This window comes from Podarcis liolepis (assembly GCF_965112155.1).
Source record: "Podarcis liolepis genome assembly, chromosome: 10".
NCBI lineage: Eukaryota > Metazoa > Chordata > Lepidosauria > Squamata > Lacertidae > Podarcis > Podarcis liolepis.
The window spans coordinates 926181-939671 of NC_139562.1; positions in this window are offsets into that span (position 1 = coordinate 926181).

The window sequence follows — 13491 nt, forward strand, 5'->3', positions numbered from 1 at the left end:
ACAATATGGTTTTTGAAACCTTTATGCAATTTTACCTTATCATACTATATATATGCATGTCAGCCAAATCTATTGTCAAACCTTCCAGATCCAAAATGTCTGTATTCTCAAGAAGCAGCCAATGTTTCAGCCAGCAGAAAGCCACCGATTCATAGTAGAGTCTTAAGTCCGGCAGGGCAAACCCCCCTCTATCTTTTGCATCAGTTAAAATCTTAAATTTTATTCTGGGCTTTTTGCCCTGCCAGACAAATTTAGATATGTCTTTCTGCCACTTCTTGAAACAGTCCATCTTGTCCAAAATCTGCAACGTCTGGAATAAAAACAACATTCTAGGCAATACATTCATCTTGATAACAGCAATTTGGCCTAACAAAGAGAGTCTCAACCTTGACCATATTTCTAGATCTTTCTTTACCTCTGTCCAACATTTGTCATAATTGTCCTTAAATAAGTTCACATTCTTAGATGTTAAGTTTACCCCCAGGTACTTCACTTTTTTCGTTATCACTAAACCTGTTTCACTCTGAAACTTCTCTTTTTCAGTCAATGTTAGATTTTTCTCCAACACTTTCGTTTTCTGTTTGTTCAGTTTAAATCCTGCTACTTGACCAAATATCTCAATTAGTTCTAATACTCTTTTAGTACTAGTACCTGGCTGTTGCAAGGTCAATACTAGATCATCTGCAAATGCCCTTAGCTTGTAATGTCTAGCTCCGACCTGAACTCCTTTAACCAACTGGTCCCCTCTGATCATGTTTAACAAAACCTCCAGGACTGATATAAAAAGTAAAGGGGATATTGGGCATCCCTGTCGTGTACCTTTTTCTATAGGTATTTCTTCCGTAACCACATTATTTACAATTAACTTTGCTTTTTGTTTAGAATATATTGCACCTATACCGTTTTCAAAACCTTGGCCTACCCCCATCCCTTGGAGATTTTTCTTCATAAAGCTCCAGCAAATATTATCAAAGGCTTTCTCCGCATCCACAAAAATTAAAACAGCCTTCCTATTAATGTCCACTTCTAACAGTTCCAAAATGTCTATAATGTTCCTCACATTGTCTGACATATGTCTCCCTGGAAGAAAGCCAGTTTGGTCCTTATGAATCTCCCCTACCAGCACTCTCTTCAGTCTTTTTGCCAAAATGTCTGCAAAAATTTTGTAATCCACATTAAGTAGTGATATAGGGCGGTAGTTTTTAACCTGGTTCTTTTCAGTCTCAGTTTTCGGTATAAGTGAAATAAAAGCTTCATTACTACTTTATAGTCTAGATAGTCCATTAAAGTCTCATGCAACCTTTAAATACTTTCTCCCCTGTGTGTCTGCTGATGTTTTCTAAGATTTCCACTCTGAGTGAAGCAGTTACTGTACTCCATACATTGAAATGGTTTCTCCCCTGTGTGTGTCCGTTGATGTGATCTAAGCTTTCCATTATCACCAAAGGTCTTTCTGCACTCCATACATTTATATGGTTTCTCTCCTGTGTGAGTCTGTTGATGTTTCCTAAGGCTTCCATTTTCACTAAATCTCTTTCCACACTTTATACATTTAAATAGTTTCTTACCTATGTGAGTCTGTTGATGTATTCTCAGGTTTCCACTATAACTGAAGCTCTTTCCACACTCCACACATGTAAATGGTTTCTCTCCTGTGTGAGTCCGTTGATCTGATCTAAGGCTTGTATTACAACGGAAACTCTTGCTCTGTAGGGGTACTCTGTAGTCGCTTGGTAGGGGTACTGTTAAACTTGACTTTTTAAACATTACTCTAGCGAACTGCATTTACTGCCCATCAGTGGACAATTTATTATCAGTAAGGTGCTTTGCTCGTCAAGGCATAACTGTGCGTTTCTTAAAGTCAATGTTTGAGTTTTTCGAGGGGAACAAATGTCTATTGTATGCCCGGGAATCTGATGGTTCATATAGACTGTACTTTTGCACCTACTCACAATCGCCTATAAATTGCAGAGCAGCACAGTCAAGCCAGGGGTTGAGGAATGTAAGGCCACATTCCGGGTGTGTCCATGAGGCACACAGAATTCTGGGACATCTGAATTTTGCTGGTGTAATTAAGACAAAGAATATTGTTAATGGTCTCAAATTAAAACCATGTAAATTCTTTATGCAATGTCTATCCTGTTGCAAGAATAAGATTAAGGTTGCACGCAAGGGTAAGTGCTCAGATAGGAAAGTAACTGAGCCATTTGAGCGTGTACATTGTGATTTAGTTGGACCACTCCCACCATCATTAGGAGGTTCTAAGTACTGGCTTACCCTGATAGACCAGTATAGCAGATATTGTTGGATTTATGCAATAGTTGAGAAGTCCCAAGCATTTGAGAAGTACAAAGTTTTTTGCAACTGGGTAAAAACGCACTTTAACAAACCTATTAAGAACCTGTTTTCTGACCGGGGCGGGGAATTTGTTTCTGCGGATTTTGAGAAATTCCTGGAAGCGCAGAAGAAGAAGAAGAAGAAGAAGAGTTTGGATTTGATATCCCGCCTTTCACTCCCCTTCAGGAGTCTCAAAGCGGCTAACAATCTCCTTTCCCTTCCTCCCCCACAACAAACAGTCTGTGAGGTGACTGGGGCTGAGAGACTTTAGAGAAGTGTGACTGGCCCAAGGTCACCCAGCAGCTGCATGTGGAGGAGCGGAGACGCGAACCCGGTTACCCAGATTACGTGACTACCACTCTTAACCACTACACCACACTGACTACAGGGGAGTACTCATGAGTTATCTTGCCCCCGAAGTCCCTGGCAAAATGGGCTTGTGGAGGTTGTGCAGCGTGACCTGCAGGCAGGGGTTAAAACTTATCTGCACGATGCCAATCTGCCCAAAGTCTTTTGGGCTGAAGCACTCAATGCCTTTTGTTATGTTAGAAATCGCAGTTATTCTGGTTTAGATGTCACCCCCTATGAGAAGTTGTTTAAAAAACGCCCTAATCTGAAATACCTACATATTTGGGGTTCAGATGTAATAATGCATTATCCCGCTAAGCAGAAATTGGGTGAGCGTAGTTGTCAGAGCTGCTTGAAGATCCTAGCTCACGGAGGATCACGCTAGCCAGCGATCATTAAGTAAAAGTCTTTATTGAATTACAGTTTCCATTCTCACGCTGCTGCGCGCAACTCTACGTCTAGTAGCTAGGTCGGCGAAGCTCCGTCTGAGTCTCCGCCCCGTGTGCACCAACTTAATATCCTAGCCTTGCTCCACCTTTTCCGCCTGACTGTCCTCCTCTGGGTCCCTCTACCCCCCGGGGCTTCTTCCTTCCGGGATTCTTCTGACGCTGACCCGGACCCTCCTGCCTCCTTGCGCCGGGCTTTAGGACCTGGTTCCCTTTCGGGGCTGCTTACTGCGCCGCCTTCCTCTGCATTTGAACTTGGCGCGCGCGCCCAACCTTCCACTTTCCTCTTAACCGTTTCTTCGCTCCCCGATGGAGGTGTGGCCACTCCTGACTCATGCCCTCCCTCCTGTGGTGAGCTGCCAGCGCTTCCCCCCTGGCTCCCTTCCTCTTCCCTGCTTCCTGGCGGTGACGCTGGTCCCGATTTCCAGCTGCTCCCTCCTGAGTCCCCTCTGGCTCTATCTTCCTGGGGTGCCCCCCTAGACTCCCCCCTTGCCCTGGCCACTGGTGCTCCTTTCTGTGAATCCTCTGATTCACTGGAAAGACTAGGAGATCTCGGGTCGTCGTCATCACTCATCTTTTCTTCTGCCTCCTCCCCTTCGCTCTCTGTTTCCTCCCTTGCCCGTGCCTCTGCTCCTAAACCCCTGACATCCATCCCCCCCTCGAAGCCCCCCATTCCCCCCTCCCCTCCTTCCGGTGCTGGAGCTGGGGGCTGCTGTTGCAAAGGGACGAACGTCGGATATCGGTCGCTTCCCGTGGCGGGCCTCCATCTGAACTCTCCCGGGTCTTCCTCCCTGCTCTCGTCGACGACGGTCACCTCCGCTTCCATCTCTGTGCCGCCGTGCTCGAAACCAGGGTCGTCCCCGAAAATGTCCATGTCCGTCTCTCCCTCACTTCCTCCTGGCGGCGTTGCTCGTCCTGAGCATTCCAGCCACTTTCTGCGGAACTGCTCCTCTGGCCTATCGTCCCACCAATACGAGGGTTCTGAGGCAGATCCCGAGGGTGACCCCTCCGGGGAACGGACGTCTCGTGTCGGTTCCTCGTCCGAGTCGAACCCCCGGAACGTGCTGGCCGAAAGCGTGGGCGTGAAAAGCCAGTCGTCGAAAAAGTCTGCTGGCATAGGTCTATGTGGGAAGAGGGCATGAAACTCGTCTTTGAGCAGAGGTTCGTCTAAGGCGTAGCCCGGCACCCAGCTGTTCGCACTGGCCGGGGTGCCCTCCTTGGCGAGAAAGTATTCTACCCCCTCTTCCCCCCATCTGGAGTCCAAAATCTCCGTGACTTCGTTGATGCGCTCCTTCTGTGCCACTCCCGCGTGCCCTGTTCTGTCTCTGGCCGGACTCGGCGCCGTTCCGGGTTCCTGGAACCTGTGCGGTGCCTTGTAGGGAGTGAGCACCGATCTGTGGAATACCGGATGCATTCTGGAACCCTCCGGAAGTGCCAGTCTGAAAGCTACCGGGTTGACCTGCTCTTCGACTTGGTAGGGCCCCAGTTGTTTATGCCCTAGTTTCTTCTTGGCCAACGACCTGGCCGGCACTGCGTGGGCTGCTAACCAAACCCAGTCTCCCACGTGGAGCTCTTCTCCAACCCTTCTGTGCTTGTCTGCTTGTACCTTGTATGCGTGCTTGGCCAGCTCCAGGTGGCGCCTCAGCTGATCGTGGACTTCCTGCAGCTCCGACGCGAACGCATCTGCTGTCTGCGGCTCCCCCTCCCCCATTCTTTCCAGTCCCGGGAAGGTTCTGGGGTGCCTCCCGTTGTTGGCGAAGAACGGCGTGACCCCCGTGGACACGTGCTTCGTGTTGTTGTAGGCGAACTCGGCAAGCGGCAGGTAATCCACCCACGTCGCAGGCTGTTGATTTGCATAACATCTCAGGTACTGCTGCATGATGGCATTGACCCGTTCCGCTTGCCCGTTGGTCTGCGGGTGTCTCGCCGACGCCAGGTTGATCTTGACGTTCAGGAAGCCCATCAGCTTCTGCCAGAAATTCGAGATGAACTGCCGCCCCCGGTCGGACAGAATAGACCGTGGCAGACCGTGAACCTTGAACACGTGGTCTATGAACAGTTTGGCGGTTTGCTCCGCCGTGGCCACCTTAGCACACGGAATGAAATGCGCCATCTTGGAAAACAGGTCCACCACCACCAGCACTGCCGTCTTGCCCCTTGAGCTGGGCAGATCCGTGACAAAGTCCAGGGCCACCCTTTCCCAAGGTTCGACCGGAGTTTGCAGCGGTTCCAACAGTCCGGCCGGCGGTTTGTGCACTGGTTTGGCCCTCTGGCAGGTGTCACACCTCGCCACGTAGTCTGCGACCTCCCCTCTCATTCCAGGCCACCAGAAATCCCTGGCTACTAATTCCACCGTCTTCTCCTTGCCAAAGTGCCCGGCCGTGGGCGCGTCGTGCAGCTGCTGCAGCACCTTGGCTCGAAGTTCGTCTCCCGGCACGTAGATGGCCCCTTTACGGATGAGCAATCCATCTCTTAGCTGGAAACCGTCGGCCGCTGCCTTGCCCCTTTGCACCTCTGCCATCTTTGCTTGTGCGAAGGAGTCCCCCTGCAACGCTCGTCGCACCGCCTCTAGGTCCACGGTCGCCGCGGCGCACGCCCACACTGTTGGTGCGAAGATGTGCATGGCGGCCGCTGGTGTTGCGTCCTCCAGATACTGTGGCTTACGGGAGAGAGCGTCTGCCATGATGTTGGTGTCCCCCGGGACATACTCTATTCGGAAGTCGAAGTTCGCAAAGAACTCAGCCCAACGTATCTGCCTCTGGTTCAGGAACTGTGCCGTGCGCCAGTGCTCTAGATTCTTGTGGTCCGTGCAAACCTGCACCGTGTGCTTGGCGCCGATCAGAAAGTGCCTCCACGCCTTGAACGCTGCGTGAATGGCCAGCAACTCCCTGTCCCATATGGTGTAGTTCTGCTCGGACTTGCTGAGCTTCCTGGAGTAAAACGCTCCCGGTCGCCACACCCCCTGCGGGTCTTTCTGCAGCAGGACCGCCCCCACGGCTCTGTCCGAGGCGTCTGTCTCCACCCTCATCGGCTTGCTGGGGTTGACATGAAGCAGCTGCTCTTCCGACGCGAAGAGACGCTTGAGTGCCTGAAAGGACTGCTCCGCCTGCTCTGTCCAAATGAACTTCTTTTTCTTGGAGCTAAGCGTGTCAGTGATGGCTGCCGTCTGCATCGCGAAGCCCTTGATAAACTTGCGATAGAAGTTCGCAAAGCCGACAAACCGTTGGACCTCCTTCCGGTTGCGCGGGCTCTTCCAATCCAACACCGCTCGAACCTTGGCGCTGTCCATGGCGAGCCCCTTGTCAGACAGCTTGTAGCCCAGAAAATCCACCTCCGGCACGTCAAATTGGCACTTCTCCAGCTTGGCGTAGAGCCTATGTTGCTTTAGCCTGCTCAGCACTTCCTTGACGTGTTTGTCATGCTCCTGCTGCGACTCCGAAAAGATCAGGATGTCATCTAAGAAACAGACGCACGTCTTGTAGAGAAGTCCCGCCAACACGTGATGCATAAATGCTTGAAAAACGTGGGAGCCATTTTGCAATCCAAAAGGCATAACTCTATATTCGTAGGTCCCCAGTGGCGTGAACATGGCTGTCTTCCACTCATCACCCTCCCGCATGCGAATGAGGTTGTACGCCCCCCGCAGGTCCAACTTGGTGAACACTCTGCCCTTCCGTACCTTTGCGAGGAGGTCGTCAATTCGGGGCATGGGGAAGTCCGATGGCCTAGTCACACTGTTCAAAATCCTGTAATCCACTACGAGTCTCTTTTGGGGCGTGTCCCGCTTCTTAACAAAGAATACGGGACTGCCCCCCACTGCCCTGGACTCCCGGATGAAGCCGCGCTGCAAATTATGATCAATGAACTCCTTGAGTTCTTGCAGTTCGTCCTCTGACATGGAATACAGTTTCCCTTTAGGCAGCGCCGCCCCCGGCAGCAGGTCAATTTTGCAGTCATATGGTCTGTGAGGGGGTAGCCTGTCTGCCTCCTTCTCGCAGAAAACTTCCAAAAATTCAGCGTACTTGTGGGGAATCGCTTGCAGCGTGCCTAGCAGCAGCTGTGACTCCTCTTCCTCTCCTTCCTGCCTGGGCACGATGCAGTGTTCAGCACAAAAGGAAGAGCCGAAGGTCAGCTGCCTCTGGTACCAAGCCATCGTTGGGCTGTGCTTGTCCAGCCAACTCATGCCCAATACAATGGGCGTGTCAGATAGTTGAGTGACGTTGAAGCTGATGATTTCCCTGTGATTCCCAAGTCGCATCACCATTGGTGGCGTCTGCTTCACCACTTGCCCCCCGAGCAGCTCCCTGCCATCCACCGTGACAACCTGCAGGGGCAGTGTGGCCGGCAGCAACTGCACAGCGTGCCTGTCGACAAAGTCCTGCCCTATAAAGTCCGCATTGCTGCCTGAGTCAATGGTGATTGGCACATCCATGGTGATTCCATTGGGCAGCTGGAGAGATGCTGTGAGCCTCACTACTGGTTTGGGCGGGAGGGGGTTCACGGGCTGTAAAATCTCTGGGGACTGCGTCACTAACACGTCTGGCTGGGCCCCAGTGCCTCTTCCTCCAGCCAGACAGCGTCGTTTCCCTGCTGTGGTCCTCCTTGCTGCGTTGCTGCAGTCACCATTGCTGAGGCTGCAGTGAGCTTGTGGGGCCTCTGGGGACACTCTTTTGCCATATGCCCTGGCTCCTCACAGACGTAACACTTCCTGTTCCCTCTAGGAGGCTTCGCTTTCACTGCTGCCGGTGCTAGGGCTCTGGTTGCTGACTGAGCCCTTGCACCTCCAACCTCCATAGGTTCGGCTCCTCCTCCTGGCGGAGGCGTGGATTGCGCCCGCGCTGCTTCTCTGGGAAGGAAGGAGGGGCCCCCGGCTGGTTCGCGCCCTCCACGCCCTTCGTCCCTGCTCCACGGACGTCCTTCCAGCCGCACCCCCACTGCCAGTGCCCTCTGAACGACCTCCTGGGTGGTTCGGGGTCTCTCCCCCCTCGCGATCTCATCTTTAATCGAGTTGTGCAGCCCCTCCCAAAAGAGGTCTCTTACAGGAGCCGAATCTCTGTCCCATTCCAGGGCACTGACCAAGGCGAAAAAGCGGGCATGATACTGCCTGACGCTGGCCCTCCCTTGTCTCAGCCCATGCACCTCCTTCCGTGCAAGATCCACGTCAATACTTGATAAAAAACACCCATCCATCGCTTTAATAAAGGCATCTGCATTCTGGAGCGCCGGATCCTTATCTCTCCATAAATTGCGTAGCCATGCTTTCGCATCCCCATGCAAATGGGACATGATGAACCCCACTCTCTCTTGTTCATCTCTAAAGTCTTTATGCAGCAGTTGCAGTGCGCACAGTACGTCGGCTCTAAAGTTGGGATACTGTTGCAGGTTCCCATCGAAGTGAGAGACCAGCCCGCCTGTCCGTCTCGCCAACCCAATTCCCTCCTGCCGGGGTGTCTGCTTTGTCAGCACGTCTAACCTGACCTGGAGATCCCTGCAGGCGGCGGCTGCCTCCTCCTCTCTCTTCCTGGATGCGAGAGCCTTGGCGTTCAGTTGTGCCACTGCGTTTCTGAGTTCCTCTATCTGCTGCTCAGCCGTCATGTCGTCTGCCGTTCGTGAGCTCGCTAGTAGGCACCTGTTTCTCTCCCCTCCTCGAGGCTGTAGATGCCCACAAGAGGGAGACGGAGCTTACTGTCAGAGCTGCTTGAAGATCCTAGCTCACGGAGGATCACGCTAGCCAGCGATCATTAAGTAAAAGTCTTTATTGAATTACAGTTTCCATTCTCACGCTGCTGCGCGCAACTCTACGTCTAGTAGCTAGGTCGGCGAAGCTCCGTCTGAGTCTCCGCCCCGTGTGCACCAACTTAATATCCTAGCCTTGCTCCACCTTTTCCGCCTGACTGTCCTCCTCTGGGTCCCTCTACCCCCCGGGGCTTCTTCCTTCCGGGATTCTTCTGACGCTGACCCGGACCCTCCTGCCTCCTTGCGCCGGGCTTTAGGACCTGGTTCCCTTTCGGGGCTGCTTACTGCGCCGCCTTCCTCTGCATTTGAACTTGGCGCGCGCGCCCAACCTTCCACTTTCCTCTTAACCGTTTCTTCGCTCCCCGATGGAGGTGTGGCCACTCCTGACTCATGCCCTCCCTCCTGTGGTGAGCTGCCAGCGCTTCCCCCCTGGCTCCCTTCCTCTTCCCTGCTTCCTGGCGGTGACGCTGGTCCCGATTTCCAGCTGCTCCCTCCTGAGTCCCCTCTGGCTCTATCTTCCTGGGGTGCCCCCCTAGACTCCCCCCTTGCCCTGGCCACTGGTGCTCCTTTCTGTGAATCCTCTGATTCACTGGAAAGACTAGGAGATCTCGGGTCGTCGTCATCACTCATCTTTTCTTCTGCCTCCTCCCCTTCGCTCTCTGTTTCCTCCCTTGCCCGTGCCTCTGCTCCCAAACCCCTGACAGTAGTGTTCAGGGAAAATTAATGTGCTACCAGCAGGGGGCGTACAGAATTTACATACCAGCAACTGGCAAATTTCATATTACCAGAAGCATGATACAAACTGTAAATTGGAATGGAGTTGCTGTTTTCCAAGATACTAATGGTATAGATAATACAGAAGAAGAAGCAGCCGCAGCCGCAGGAAATGGTGCTTCTGAATTAATGGGAAAAGATGAAAAGCCTGTTGAATTTGCTAATTTGTTTGATGATTTAAAGTCACAGGCACCCGAGGGGAGGTTATATTCTCTTGAGTTTTCTGACCGTGGGCTTAGCCCACAGGCATCTCTTCAGCCTGACAATGATGATTTACAACCTGAAACTAGTAGTTCACTTAGTCCCATTAAGTCTGAGGAGTCTGACTCTCCTTCCGGACTGAGGCGTTCAGATAGAAAGAGGCAGAAGCCACAACATTTTGCAGATGAACATTTTAATACTGTGTATGCCAATAAGGCGGTTTTTGAGCCAAAAAGCTACAATGATGTTCAGAATTTACCTAAGCACCAAGCTGCGAATTGGTATAAAGCTATGAACTCTGAGATAGCTTCTTTAAAAGAGCACAACACTTGGACTTCCGGGTTGGCGCGACTGGCTAATGGCAGATTCCCTCCGAGCTCCGGAGGGAATCGGCGTGGCAGGGGACTGGGTCTTGCCGTGCTGGCGACACGGGGACCCTTAAAAACCACGGGCACGGAGCCCGTGGACATAGTGACTCGGCGGGCACCGTAAGCGCCCTTCCGACTCGTGAAAGAGCCTTTTTAAAGGCTTCAGATCGGGTGCCAGGGAGCGGCGTGGTGCTGTGAGTCCTCCGCTCCCCCTGCCGAGCGAAGCCGCATGCCATTCTTCGGTCAGCGCTGACTTCTTCCTGCTAAATTTGGACTTAAAAGCAAGAACATCAACCCGTGAGTAATTTGAAAATTGGATTACAATATTTTCGGTCTTGGATTTGGCACGAGCGGGGGAGCCGAAAAAAAAAGGAAGTCCGTCTCCCCCCTATTGTAAACAGTGCAAAGCAAGGACTTATCAACTAAAGTTGTGTGATTGGATAAGGATACTAATTCCACAGATTTAAAACGACTAAGCTAATGTGCTGGAGGACTAGAGTTTACCTTGTTTGAATCAAGTACCACTTTTCTCAAGCCCGGGAGCAACCCGAGTTAAGAGCCTGCTGAGGACATACAGGAATCTTTGACAGCTGTCAAACTAGCTGTCAAAGTTGGAAAAACTGAAAATTGAAACTCTAACTGATTAAATTGCTACAAAATATTGAAAACAAAGAAAGATTGTTACAAACAAATTTGACTTTTGGATCGGAAGGGAAAAGAACACTAAGTAACCAGAATCCCTCTAGAGGGGATCCTTGGACATTACAAGAATGGAGCTAAAATGGGGAATACAGGAAATACGTGCTGGCTTGGAGAAGCTGACTTCTCTCGTGGGAAAATTGTTAGAGATGAATGAGAAAGGCCTTGTTTTGTCTACGAGCCCTTCAAACCCGAAGTTATCTGAAAATACACCAACTGAATTGGAAAGGGATTCATTGTCCAAAACACAGGCAGCTGGACAAGAAAAAGAACCAAAGATTGAGGAGGGAAAGACATCTGCCAAGCAAGAGGAGCTGAAAGAAGGGATGGCTGAGACATCACAGAAGAGAGAAGAGAGACGGAGATCTGCTAAGAAGAAACTCAAATTGACCAAGGTGAAAGTTGGACTATTTGGGACATTTAGATTTATGAAACAGCGCTGGAGCACCATCTTTAAACAAGTAGGTCTCGTTGGAAGAATTATGGTCAGCATGGAGAAAATACCTCTTCGATCCTGGGAGTTAAGTATGAGAGACTTTCAAAGAAATCGGCTGAAAGGGACTGTGAGAGATTTGCGTGCCTCGGACGTAAGATCACCAGGCTAAAAAGATGGACTAAATGTATTTTGGTGAAGGATTGAAACCGGGGAGAGAAGGGTGGGATTTAACAGTCCGAAGGGGGTTTGTATTTTTTTTTTTTTGCTTTTGCAGTATAAAAATTATAGGTTTTTTATTATTATAAGAATGGGGAATTCGTGGAGGGGAAATAGTGGCAACTTTAGGAAAGGTATCTTTTTTAGTTTTACACTTACATTTTTGGTTTTTTTTCTATATATAGGGTTAAGGTATATATTTTAATAAAATGCTAAGGTATAACAATGAATTAAAGTTCAATTCTACTATAAAGAACTATTTTAATTAAATTAGGGTTAAGTGATTTTAATAAACTAAGTTTCAGGATATTAAGGGGAAAACTTGCTTGAATAAATAATCAGAGCTAGAAAACAATAAGGGGAAACGTGGGGAAGTTCTGAAAAGAAGTTACTGAAAATGTGTGTTAAAAGGTGGAAATTTTCTTTGTTGTTTTTTGTTTTTTCTTCTTCTGGTTTTCTTACTTTTTTCTCATTTTTCTATTTTTTTCTCTGCTTTGTTATGTAACCTTTTGAAAATTTAATAAAGATTATTATAAAAAAATAAAATAAAAGAGCACAACACTTGGTCTCTTGTACCACAAACCCCAGATATGAGACTTATTGATTCAAAATGGGTTTATAGAGTTAAAATGAATGACAAAAATGAAATTGTAAGGTACAAGGCTAGATTAGTTGCTAGGGGTTTTCAACAAATTCCAGGCGAAGATTATGATTTGTGTTATTCACCAAGTGTAAAATATGAAACAGTTAAGCTTTTGTTAAAAGATGCATCACAACGTGGACATTCTGTTTATCACCTAGATATAAAAACTGCATATTTGTTTGCAGATTTAAAAGAACAAATTTTTATGCGTGTTCCTGAAGGCATAGATGCCGCTGAAGGTTTGGTATGCAAATTAAATAAATCCCTTTATGGTCTGCACCAAAGTGGAAGGAATTGGCACCAAACTTTAGCAAAAGAATTGCTGGATATTGGTTTTTCAAAAGGAAAGGCAGACAATTGTGTGTTTAAAAGGAAAGGGCAAACTCTGTAGCAAAAATATGTGTGTATGTAGATGACGTGTTAATTTCTACAAAAACTAAACAGGAATATGAACAGGTAGTAACACAGTTACAGAAGAAATTTGATGTGGTGGAATTAAAGGTAAAGGTAAAGGTACCCCTGCCCATACCGGCCAGTCTTGACAGACTCTGGGGTTGTGCGCCCATCTCACTCAAGAGGCCGGGGGCCAGCGCTGTCCGGAGACATTTCCGGGTCACGTGGCCAGCGTGACAAAGCTGCATCTGGCGAGCCAGCGCAGCACACGGAAACGCCGTTTACCTTCCCGCCAGTAAGCGGTCCCTATTTATGTACTTGCACCCAGAGGTGCTTTCGAACTGCTAGGTTGGCAGGCGCTGGGACTGAGCAATGGGAGCGCACCCCGCCGCGGGGATTCGAACCGCCGACCTTTCGATCGGCAAGCCCTAGGCGCTGAGGCTTTTACCCACAGCGCCACGCGCGTCCCTCAGTGGTGGAATTAGGCATAGCTAAAAATTACTTATCCATGCAAATTGAGAAAGGCAAAAATGGATCTTTCCTGGTTCATCAAACTGCAAAAATTGATGACCTTGTTGAAATGCTATGTTTAGAAAATGCAAATGGGGAGCAAACGCCTATGGTGTGTGGTTTCACCTTTACAGGTGAAGATAAGCCATTTCCTAACAAAACTCTGTATCGTTCTGCTATAGGCAAGCTAAATTTTATTCAAAGAATCTCAAGACCAGATATAACTTATGCTTTTCACTTTCTGGCAAAATTTGTGGAAAAGCCCACTACGCAATGTTTCTCTGCTCTTAAGAGAGTGGTGATGTACCTTAAACATACCAAACATTATAGGTTGCAGTTTACATCAAGTATTGACAAAGGTTTTGAAATTTTCTGCGATGCATC